Below are 12,567 nucleotides of genomic sequence, written 5' to 3' on the forward strand. Positions count from 1 at the left end.
AACAAGTTCGATTCTCTGTTGGGACATATCACTAAAATCACTTCGTGATCCCCAGTTTGCTTAGAACATTGCAGGCTTCCGATATTCCGACCGTAAAATGATCCGGGCTTCGAAAGGTACGCCAAACGTTAAGCAGTCATTCTCGGGTACTAATTAGTTAAGTATGTAGTCGTCACATGAGCCATGTCAGGGGCCTTTGGCGGCTCAATAGTAACCCTGTCACCAGGGCTGATGAGGTCGTTCATTGACCGCGTCATGTGAGCATCGCCTTGTAACGTTCTGGGGGGTTAAAATTGCCACATCGAAGCAATTCATCTAAGAAAGCAATATTGCTATTTGACATTTGTTTGCCTTGCGCACTTACTTTTATATGCGCAAATGTCAAATTGCAATATTGCTTTCTTAGATGAATTACTTCGATGTGGCCATTTTAACCCCCTGTTAATTTTAGTACATTGTCTTACCATGATGAAGTGATAAGCTATACAGGAGTAGATCCTCGTTTCCACGAGCACTGACACCAGCAGCATTATGAAGAACAGATACAGGATAAGGTCCGCATTCAGCCACTGGCCCATCTCCATAACCTGACATTCACAAAAAAAAAACGAAAGAAAAATCAATTAATGCATGGCAATTAACGATAATAATAGTTCCCTGTTGGTTTTGGTTTCACACAAGAACATTGCTGGCCCCAGGGGGGACAGAGTCATCTTCTCTGCCTTCCACTGGGGCTATTCCTGTCATCTAACTACTACTGTCGTGTGGGTTGTGAGGTGAACTACCAACCCCATCAACCCTGGTGTCAGGGTTACTATTAAGCCGCCAAAGGCCCCTGACATGACTCATGTAACGACTACTTACTTACATCAGTAAGTAGTAACCGGGACCAACGGCTTAACGTGCCTTCCGAAGCACGGATCATCTTACTTTTGGACAGTCAGGTGATCAGCCTGTAATGTCCTAACCAAACCAAGGATCACAAAGTGATTTTTGTGATATGTCCCCACAGGGATTTGATACCGGGGCCTCCGGATCGTGAGTCCAACGCTCAACCACTGGACCACAGAGGCCGGTATTTGTGGTAGTGACGTAAATGATCAGAAGCGCCTCACCTCCAGATCTCGCCCAGTCTTCACATACCCCGCCAGCGCGGTACACATCGCTACAAACGCAGCTACGCCACGATTTATCTGCAAAATGACAGGGTCATCGTCTGTCTCGCTTAAGCATACCCTCTCTATTCCGTCGCCTACAGGTGACACAAGGGCGGGGGGGGTAGTTTGGGGTAGAATACAGGGTGTCAGTGACGTAACTAAACGAATACTGAGGGGGATGATTCAGGCCATGATTCTGAGCTGATATCAAGTGGCATTTTCCAAAGTGTAGAAACTGAAAATGATTTAAAAAAAAAACGCAAAATTTTTCATTAATTTTCCGATGGGAAATTCCTCTTTTAACCCAGAATCATGGTCTGAATCATCCCCCTCAGTATTCGTTACGGTGTCACTAACATCCATACGTACTTGTATGAGGCTACTTGGACGTACTTGTGCGGGGTGTAAGTGACATCGTAACGAATACTGAGGGGGATGATTCTGCTCGTTATTCTGAGTTAATATCAAGTGGAATTTTCCATCGCAAATTTTCTCAGTATTCGTTACGATGTCACTAAACGATGTAATAGGTTATTATAAGTTTAGTGATTATTTAGAAGATTATGAATGCATGGGATTAACTGACTGAGAACTGATATCAGGCACCTAAATTACTCAACTGTATAATAATATTTTATGATTAAGTATTATTTTTTAAAACAATGTCTAGGGCCCTGTGCCGAGGTTTTTCTTGCAGCTTCTTTTCCCCGGCTATACAGGTTGTGAGAAGCTGCAGTAGTTTTAGACGGATGAGACGTTCGTTATGTAAAAATTGACGATTCAAAGTGTAACTATGTTACCTACTGAATAAAGATATTTTTGAATTAAAATATCAAGTGGAATTTTCCATCGCAAAAGTGGCGAATTGAAAATAATTTATTAAAACACAAAAAGACATGATTTTTATTGAAATTCCCCGATCGTCGTGGAGATCCTTGGGGGAGGCCTATGCCCAGCAGTGGGTGTAGTACGGCTAATGATGATTCGTTACGATGTCACTAACCTGCATAGTTGTGAGCCTTACCGTCAGAGTAACAAGCGCGCCCAAAACGATCAGAGCAATCATTCCAATAAGGACCCTAGTCCTCATACTGATAACGTCCACATTGTACTCCAAGCTGAAAGGTACCGATTTGTTCTGCAATGCATCGACTCCGAAGCCGAGTGCGTAGAAGACCGAAGCACCTGTACAATACACACACAACACATAAACAGCCTATATACAGTCATGAGCAATATAATGTACCCACTTTAGGACTCTGTCGCACTAACATATTTGACATTTAGTGAGACTTACAGTTCAATTTGTCAACAAAGTTAATGTGACATGGTACCAAAGTGTATACATATTAATGCTCGTGACCGTACATCCCACTGCTGAGCACAGGCCTCTCTACAATCAACCGGAGCGGGTATGGAGCATACTCCACCACGCTGCTCCAATGCGGAGCAGCAGGAGGTGTTTTCCGGCTAATAGCCGGGACCAACGGCTTAACGTGCCCTCCGAACACGGAATCATCTTACTTTTTCGGACAATCAGGTGATTCAAGCCTAAAAAGTTCTTACCAAACAAAGGACAGTCTCACAAAGTGATCTCGATAATGTCCCCATCGGGAATCGAACCCGGACCTCCAGATCGTGAGCCTAACGCTCTAACCACTAGACCGCGGAGGCTGTATAATACACACAAGTTAGTTTTTTTTTATTTTTATATCACTCATCCATGCCACCAGACCCAGACACCAGGGTTGATGGGATTGGTAATTCACCTCACAATCTACACGATAGAAGAAGATCTATGCCACACCCGGGCACTTCATACAAAACACCTTGTTTTACACAGACACTACACATTGACGTTATCATACACGCGCATCTGTGTGCGCGACGACGCCATACGATTGAAGGCTAAAGTAAGACCGAGGGGGTGAGGTAAACCTAGCTCAGCCGCTGGTGGGGAGCGGAGAGTTGCCGTTCTCGTAGTATTATTATTAGTGTCGCTTTAACTGATAAGGCCGCCATTTGCCGTGTACCTAATTTAGAGTCTTTTGTAATTATATTGCCTTTTATTTTAGTGCAATCAAGTATATTTGTATAATTCTTTATTCTACGACACAACACAAAAATAGGTACAAACAAATAGCAGACAAAAAAAGAATTATCAAAATCGGTTCATAAAGGACAAAGTTATCCGCGAACAAACATGAAAAAAAAATACGGTTGAATTAAGAACCTCGTCCTTTTTTGAAGTCGGTAAAAATGGGGACAACATGTTATTGAAGAAATTACCTTCAGGCAACTGTTACCTGTAGCGTTTCCGAAGGTTGTCTTCGGCAAAGATAGTCTGGCTTGGCGCGGGTAGTTGTTGTAATCCAAAGGTTCTCTGTGGAAGTCTCCAGATTTATTCGTCATCATAATCTTCGCGTAACCAGTCGGAGATACCTGCAAATAGCAAACAGGCACATTCCATACATAAATCCCGTTTTTACACAGACAATACACAAATGTAAATAGCACACAGGCACATTCCATACAAAAATCCCGTTTTTACACAGACAATACACAAATGTAAATAGCAAACAGGCACATTCCATACAAAAATCCCGTTTTTACACAGACAATACACAAATGTAAATAGCAAACAGGCACATTCCATACAAAAATTCAATTTTTACATAGACAATTCACAAATGTAAATAGCAAACAGGCACATTCCATACAAATATCCCGCTTTTACATAGACAATACACAGATGTAAATAGTAAACAGGCACATTCCATACAAAAATCCCGTTTTTACACATACCTACAATACAAGATGTAAATAGCAAACAGGCACCGTTTTTACACAACAGATGCAAATAGCTTTTTTTGACGTGACTTAGATATTGTATAAGTATATGCCGCAAATAGTATCAACTACTTGGCTGGACAAATGGGGAGCGCTGAGGACTCTCACTGTCTCACAAGAATACAAATAGCACACCGGCACATTCCATTCATAAAAGCACACCGGCACATTCCATTCATAAATCTATCTTCACACAAGAGATAAAAGGATTATACATGATAACCCTTTTTATTACACCTACGCACAATTACATCTTCCACCCATTATTGTTCTGATCAAAATAAAGAGAAGCAATATAGGTAGCAACAATTCTATACACAATCTAAATATATAAAAGGAGAAACTGACTGGCTGACATATCAACGCACAGCCTAAACGGCTAAACGTAGGCACTTGAAATTTGGAAGGGACGTAGCTTAGGTACCGTAGAGGTGCATTAAGAAAGGAATTCCCGAAATTCCCACGAGAACGGGGAAAATCCTTTTGTACGAAAAATCTAAACCGCTTAAGTTAGACGCTTGAAATTTGGCATGCAGGTACCTTAGTAAACTTAAAGCTTAGTTGCAACAGGATATTGCAAAATTCCCACGGGAACGGGAGTTAGCGGGAAAAAACATTTGTATGAAAAAATCTAAACCGCGTAATATAGATACACGCCACGCGGACGAAGTCACGGGCAAAAGCTAGTGTGATCTAAATATCAAGCAACAGTTATTTTTATATATGCTTCTGCCATTACATTGTATTTTGGAATAATTATGTACCAGAGCAATGAGAAAGTACTTAGGTAATCATATTATTATATTGTATTTGGTGAACGTACATTGTTTTAAGTTTACGCGGTTATTATCATAATTAAAGCACATAATAACGGGTTCTTACCGCGTTTAAATGGGGATATGAGACTCCCGATATTTCGACACTGTTGCAAGTGCCATGATCACGGGATCATAGTGAGTCATAGTGAGTTTCGTGCGAGTTCAGATGGTTCCGAACATTCCGGTATCAAAAACATAAACAAGCGGCAGAGAAAGAGGGTAGACAGATATGTCTGCCCGTAGAAAATTATGGATCTACCTACTCCACTCCAATCTCATCAGTCATCCCGTGATCATGGCACTTGCAACAGTGTCGAAATATCGGGAGTCTCATATCCCCATTTAAACGCGGTAAGAACCCGTTATTATGTGCTTTAATTTTGGTGAACGTAGCCTGGAAAGTCGCTCATAGGTGAAAACAATTTGCTAACTACGGCCTCCGTGGTCCAGTGGTTGAGCGTTGGGCTCACGATCCGGAGGTCATGGGTTCGATTCTCGGTGGGGACATCACGAAAATTACTTTGTTATCCCTAGTTTGGTTATAGGACATTACAGGCTGATCATCTGATTGTCCGAAAGTAAGACGATCCGTGCTTCGGAAGGCACGTTAAGCCGTTGGTCCCGCGGTTACAACTTACTGATGTAAGTACGTAGTCGTTGTATGAGTCATGTCAGGGGCCTTTGGCGGCTCAATCATAACTGTTAAGTACCTTCCTACTTGCTGGGTTGTCTGCTTGGTGAAATTAATAATAACTCCAAAATAAGTCTTCAACACGATTATAATCAATTCTTAGTAATACAAACAATGGTTTCAACGAACACTGGATGGCAACTGGGCATGTAGGGAACTAGCGGGGAGAGGTGCGTGGGCGCGGGTTGCAGTGCGCAGGCGCAATACGGCGGCGGCGGCGGGGCGGCGCGGGCGGCATGTGCGACGACGTTAAGTATATACTATAAAACTTTAACAAAAAAATCGAAACACTTCCGTTTTCATTGTTTCTGTCCGAATTTAACACAAAAAAGAATTCATACGATGACAAAAAATACATAAATGTATAGCTGGCAGTTTGGCCATTACAGTAATAAGCGAAAATTCTAAATTCAAAATTAGAATTTCATTTGTTTATCTTATAAACGAAATGAATCACTGTTTTGAGACAAATGTGTGTTTAGGGTTGGAGTACATTTAGCGTTCAAAAACTAAAAATTGGCGCCTATCCTTAAACTTTTTGTTTTTTATTTCAATACTGTGACTTTGGGACGTCTGAAAAAAGGTTTTTTTTCTAAAACGTATGGATACTTCGCCCACAGAAGCCGCCCAAGTTGTGGCATTGCTGGATTCTGGCCTTAGTCAGCGTGTTGTGGCTGCAAGCTGCATCTAAGCCTGTCATCTGTTCATAGAGTCTATAAACGTTATCGGGAGACTGGTTTGTTCACGCGCCGTTCAGGATCTGGCAGGAATCGGGTCACTTCTGAGCGAGATGATCGATTTATTGTAACAACTTCTTTAAGAAATCGACGCCTTAACGCTTTTCAACTGCAGCAGCGGCTTCGTGTTGTACGAAGGGTGGCTGTAAGTGACTCTACAATTAGAAGAAGGTTGAAGGATCGTGGACTGGTACCGCATAAGCCAGCAAATGGGCCGAAATTAACTGCAGACCATCGAAGAGCGCGCCTTAACTTTGCACGTGAGCACCTAAATTGGTCATACCTACAGTGGAGCAAAGTTCTCTTTTCTGATGAGTGTAAAATTATGCTGTATGGTAACGACGGAAGGAACAAGGTCTACAGAAGAGACGGAGAACGCTATTTTGTTCTTTACTAATTTTAATCTTTTTCTTTCAGGTTTTCTTTCTTACAGGTATTTTCTTCTCTTGTATTAACAAAAACCCTGACACCAGGGTTAATGAGGTTGGTGATTCACCTTACAACCCACACGATAGAAGATTTGCTTACGTCGTAATGTGTGGCAGCTTCCTTCTTCAAGCGTCGCATGTTAGGGTTGGGAATGGCTGGCTCGTAGATCCATCGCTCAAGTGCACATTGGAACACATACCTGCAAAGTTACATTACTATAGAACGGCAACTTTCCGCTCCCCACCAGCGGCTGAGCTAGGTTTACCTCACCCCCTCGAGGATAGTTTAGACTTGAATCGTATGGTGTCAGACGTCACACACACAGACGCTCGTATTGATAATGTGAACCCAGCTCAGACGCTGGTGGGGAGCGGAGAGTTGCCGTTCTATTCCTTATTCTGTGGCGGGGTTAAACCGGCTACGGCGGTTCTCATAAAAAATGTGCGTTAGGGACTTTCGCCGAACACTTTAGGACCCCGATACCGACCCCTTCGTCGTTTTCCCTCAATCAGCGCTTATCACTATCGACCCACCAATTCAAATATTTTTCCTCTCAGACGACGTCCTGAGCAGAGGTTCGCGCCCAACTGGGCACCCTCAGGCCTGTTGTCTTAAACGTTGTACCGGGTGAGAGACTTCAGCGCTCCCCATTTGTCCGGCCAAGTAGTTAATGCCATCTGCGGCAAATCTACAATAAGTCACGTCAAAAAAAAGCTATCCCTGAATGAGGGACTCTCTAGGTTCTGTTCCCCAGAAAATCATTATTAAGTAATTGATTAGACTTAAATTACTAATAATGAGTTAATTTAAGGCCTCAAACTGGATGACAGCGGCAGCGGCGCGGCGGCGATGGCGGCGCGGGGAGCGGCGCGCCGGCCGCTGTTCCGTTCTCGATGCCAGCGGGCAGATCGCGCGGTGTTGTGGCGGTATAGAGTTGTGTCTCAAATGAACGCGATGTCGAAACGGCGACAACGCATTTTCGATTGTAGTTCTTTTGTTTCGTACGATTTATTATGGGCAAAAGAAGATCTGAATACCTATAATGAACAAAGGAAATAAAAAGGCAAGTTTCAAACGCAGAGACACCGCTCGACTAGAGCGCACCGCTCGTACCCCGCTCGCCGCGCCACTGCGATCGAGAACACTTCAATAGAAATCTTAGCATTTGAACGCGCCGCTCCCCGCACCGCCGCCGCCGCCGCGCCGTTGCCGCTGTCACCCAGTTTGAGGCCTAATAGAAACATCCTCCGTGGTCTAGTGGTTAGAGCGTTAAGCTCACGATCTGAAGGTCCGGGTTCGATTCCCGATGGGGACATTGTCGTAATCACTTTGTGAGACTGTCCTTTGTTTGGTAAGGACTTTGCAGGCTTGAGTCACCTGATTGTCTGAAAAGTAAGATGATAAGATGATTCCGTGCTTCGGAGGGCACGTTAAGCCGTTGGTCCAGACTGTTAGCTGTAAAAACACCTCCATCAACCCGCAGTAGAGCAGCGTGGTGGAGTATGCTCCATACCCCCTCCGGTTGATTGAGGGGAGGCCTGTGCCCAGCAGTGGGACGTATATAGGCTGTTTATGTTATGTATGTTTAACTTTTAACTTTAACTTACGGCCTCTGTTCAGCAGTCCTCATCAAATCTTCATTGTATTCTCTGTTCTGCTGGAGATAGGGGATGAAGGGACCATGCAGCTTCAAGTTCACGCTTACTTCCTCAGCGTCCAATTGGGTTAGGTAGTCTGCAATAAGTTAGTACGGCAATACCAGTGTGACCGCCATATCAGAAATCAGAATAGAATAGAAATATAATAGAATATAAATTGTTTGAGGAGCTCGGTGGCGCAGCGGTAAACGCGCTCGGTCTGCGTTTGTTTAAATTAAGCAACTTTCACAAAGGCCGGTCATAGGATGGGTGACCACAAAAAAATAAAGTTTTTATCTCGAGCTCCTCCGTGCTTCGGAAGGCACGTTAAGCCGTTGGTCCTGGCTGCATTAGTAGTCGTTAATAACCATCAATCCGCACTGGGCCCGCGTGATGGTTTAAGGCCCGATCTCCCTATCCATCCATAGGGGAGGCCCGTGCCCCAGCAGTGGGGACGTTAATGGGCTGATGATGATAAATTGTTTTTTATTAAAGGACGCCACACACAAAGACAAGATAATAACATGACTTAAAACTTTTCACAAAACAATTACAAAAAGCATAGGAGGATGTTCAGTAGAATGATCATAAGGTGGTTGTGGACGTCCTGAGATAAAAGGGCCTCACTCAGCACAAGAATCATTTATTCAACGTAATAATCATGGATAAATGAGCCATGTCAGGGGCCTTTGGCGGCTCAATAATAACCCTGACACCAGGGTTGATGAGGTCGGTAATTCACCTTACAACCCACACGATAGAAGAAGATGGATAAACTTGTTGAAGGTCAAAGTAACATTTTTGAATTTACGTCACTTCGCAAAGTATTATGGCTGAGGAGAAGAAATGACAAGAAACTGCAACAGCAACACAACGGCCTCTGTGGTCCAGTGGTTGAGCGTTGGGCTCACGATCCGGAGGCCCCGGGTTCGAATCCCGGTGGTCACATATCACAAAAATCACTTTTGTGATCCCTAGTTTGGTTAGGACATTACAGGCTGATCAACTGATTGTCCGAAAGTAAGAAGATCCGTGCTTCGGAAGGCTTTAGTCAGTAATTCACTTGATTTTCAATAATATAAATTCGCGTCCTTGGAATGTTGGAGATACCAATTGAATGGTAACACTTACGTCATCAATGGGCTAGCAATGGCGGCTTCTCATAAGATTGAGCATAAGTACCTGGTTTCCTAGGTCAATGATAAATTATGAAAATCTGTTTACTAAATAAAGACAGATTTAAAGGTGACAAAAATGTTTTTTTCCCATTTAAGTAACTTATTTATGAATTTTAATAAAGAAAAATATAATAATAAGTGCGACATTTTGTCACGTTTTTCTATGACGTCACATGTTGCCTTTTCATACAAATTCCATAATTTCATGTTTTGACGTTTACTAAAAAGTAACTGATATCATCTCAGAATCATGGTCTGAATCAACCCTCAAAGTTTTCGTTACGATGTCACTAACACCCTGTATTTGTATTGTACTGTACTGTACTGTACTGTATTGTACTGTACTGTACTGTACTGTACTGTACTGTACTGTATTGTATTGACTTACAAGCATAGTTATCCAAGCGAATGGTCTTCGGGATGACGCAGTGCCTCTTGTCAAAGGACAGCTCGGCAGACTTGAAGAGGTTGATGAGTGACAGCCCCACCCAGAACCAGAAACACACCAGCAGAACTTTGAACAAAGCCATCCCCATCATTTGTTGCTGAAATGAAAACCCATCATCACATTCACAACGACCTGCGCAGTCCAGTTGCACCTCGGACACCTCATACAAAACACCTTGCTTTACACAGACACTACACATTGACGATATCGTACACGCGCATCTGTGTGTGTGACGTCTGACGACATACAATTGAAGACTAAAGTACTCGTAAGACCGAGGGGGTGAGGTAAACCAAGCTCAGCCGCTGGTGGGGAGCGGAAAGTTGCCGTTCTATAGTAATGTAACTTTGCAGTTATGTGTTCCAATGTGCACTTGAGCGATGGATCTACGAGCCAGCCGTCCCCAACCCTAACATGCGACGCTTGAAGAAGGACGCTGCTACTCATTATGACGTAAGCAGATTGTGGTGTAGTGGTTAGAGTGTTGGGCCCACTTAAATTATTATGTTATGTTAAATAATACATACATAGCCCTCTATGGATGTGAAACTTGGACACTGACACAGAAGGACAGAGAGAGACTCGAGGCCTTTGAAATGTGGTGTTGGAGGAGGATGGAAAGAATAAGTTGGACAGAAAGGGTTACAAATGAGGAAGTGCTAGTAAGAGTAAGGGAAAAGAGACAAATACTGAGAATTATTGAGGACAGAAGAGGCAAGATGATTGGACACCTAATAAGACACGACGAATTCATTAAAAACATCATAGAAGGAAAGCTAGAAGGAAAGAGAGGAAGGGGAAGACCAAGAAGAGCTTACATGGAACAGATTAAAGAAAAGGTTAACGTCGTGTCTTATAGGGAAGTCAAGGAATTGGCCTTTGATAGACTGGAATGGAAAATGCTACACCGACAAGAGCGTGGCTCTTAAATTGATATTGATGAAATAATACATACCGCTGGACCACATCTTTTCCTGCAAATAAACAAAAATAAATGATTTATCTAAGTATTCGTTAAAATTAAGAGCTGTCAATCATCCGTCCCTTTCCTTTTCGGCGGATAAGAAAATGACAGATATAATTTAAAATAAAATTAGGTGGTTTTTACAGGAATTAGCACCAATGTGTCAAAATCAATCAATAATGTTACCTGAACTCCAGCCAATAAGGGTCCAGTTTCTGCAACCACGGTGCTTTTTCTCGCTTCTCATATTTCTCGGCGTAAGCTGGCGCGGTGATTGGATTGCCAATGGCCGCCCGTTCAAACGGGAACTTATCTGAAAAAAAAAACAGACGAAATGAATCTTCTTGTGTGTGGATTGTGGAGGACCGATCTCATCAACCCTGGTGGTCATAGCCGCTGTAGGCTCCTGTGGCGAGGGTGTGCTGCCGCCAAAGAATGTTTTTCGTGGTATGGAACAGAGCATAGTACCCCACTAGTCACAAATTGATAGTGTGAATAGGGATCGACGATCCAGCGGTGTTATGTTGGAAGTTGTATATATGCGTCTTGCTGTGTAAACTTCGATATCGCGTTTCACGACTGCTTCCAGGCAGCATTATTGTATGTGGCGCCATCTGTTGCATGTGGGCGGAACTAGCTGGCCAACTAGTTGGGTCCGCCACACTCCTATCCCATTAGACGGCATCTGTGATCCAGTGGATGAGCGTTGGGCTCATGATCTGGAGGTCCCAGGTTCGAATTCTGATGGGATATATCACAAAAACCACTTTGTGAAGCCTAGTTTGGTGTCGCGGACCATACATAATGATATAAGGTCCGCGATATGGTGGAGATGCTGGGATATCTTGAACAGTAGTCATGTAAGTTTATTCACCTTATGTAAGTTTTTTAGCACTAAGACCGCCGATTGTACTTCTCTTGTCACATTTGTAATTGGTTTTAGTGTTGTGTTTTGCAATAAAGCGTTTTTGTATTGTATTGTATGTAATTTAGTGTTATGTATGATACCCAGTACGAAATCAGCAGATACAGAATAGTGGACATCAAATTGGATGGACTTAAGATGGACCGAATCAGAAGGATGAAGACAGTTGAAGAATTTGATTCAGAATTCAGATAATTCGTGACCTTACATGATTATGTATGCGACATTTGGTTAGGACATTACAGGCTGATCACGCGATTGTCCGGAAGTAAGATGATCCGTGCTTGGAAAGGCATGCCGTTGGTCCCGGTTACGAATTACTGATGTGAGTAAGCAGATAGTCCATGTCTTGTGTCCGCTCTGATGGAGTCCCGGCCTGAGTCAGTAAGCTACTTACTCGGCAAAGGCTTCTTGCCCTGATACCCGTAGCCGATGTCGTCGATTGGGTCCTGCAGCTGTATCCCGGCCACACTGCGGCTCCTGTGAGCCTCATGGTACGACACCAGGTCGCTGCCACGCAGGTCGACACTGCTCTGACTGTAGTACTTCACGACTTTCATTCTGGATCGATCTTCTCCACCATAAAACCAGAGAATTTTGGAGAAAATCGCGACTTTCCTTTCGGTCTTTTGGGTTTTTTGACAGTTCCGTCAACCGTCATTTGTTTTTGAGTTTGGCCAAAGAGAATGTAATCACTAAGTTTAAAATTGGCAGTTTGTTTTTGTAATAAGTA

The sequence above is a fragment of the Pectinophora gossypiella genome, chromosome 28, assembly GCF_024362695.1.
Source record: "Pectinophora gossypiella chromosome 28, ilPecGoss1.1, whole genome shotgun sequence".
Classification (NCBI taxonomy): domain Eukaryota; kingdom Metazoa; phylum Arthropoda; class Insecta; order Lepidoptera; family Gelechiidae; genus Pectinophora; species Pectinophora gossypiella.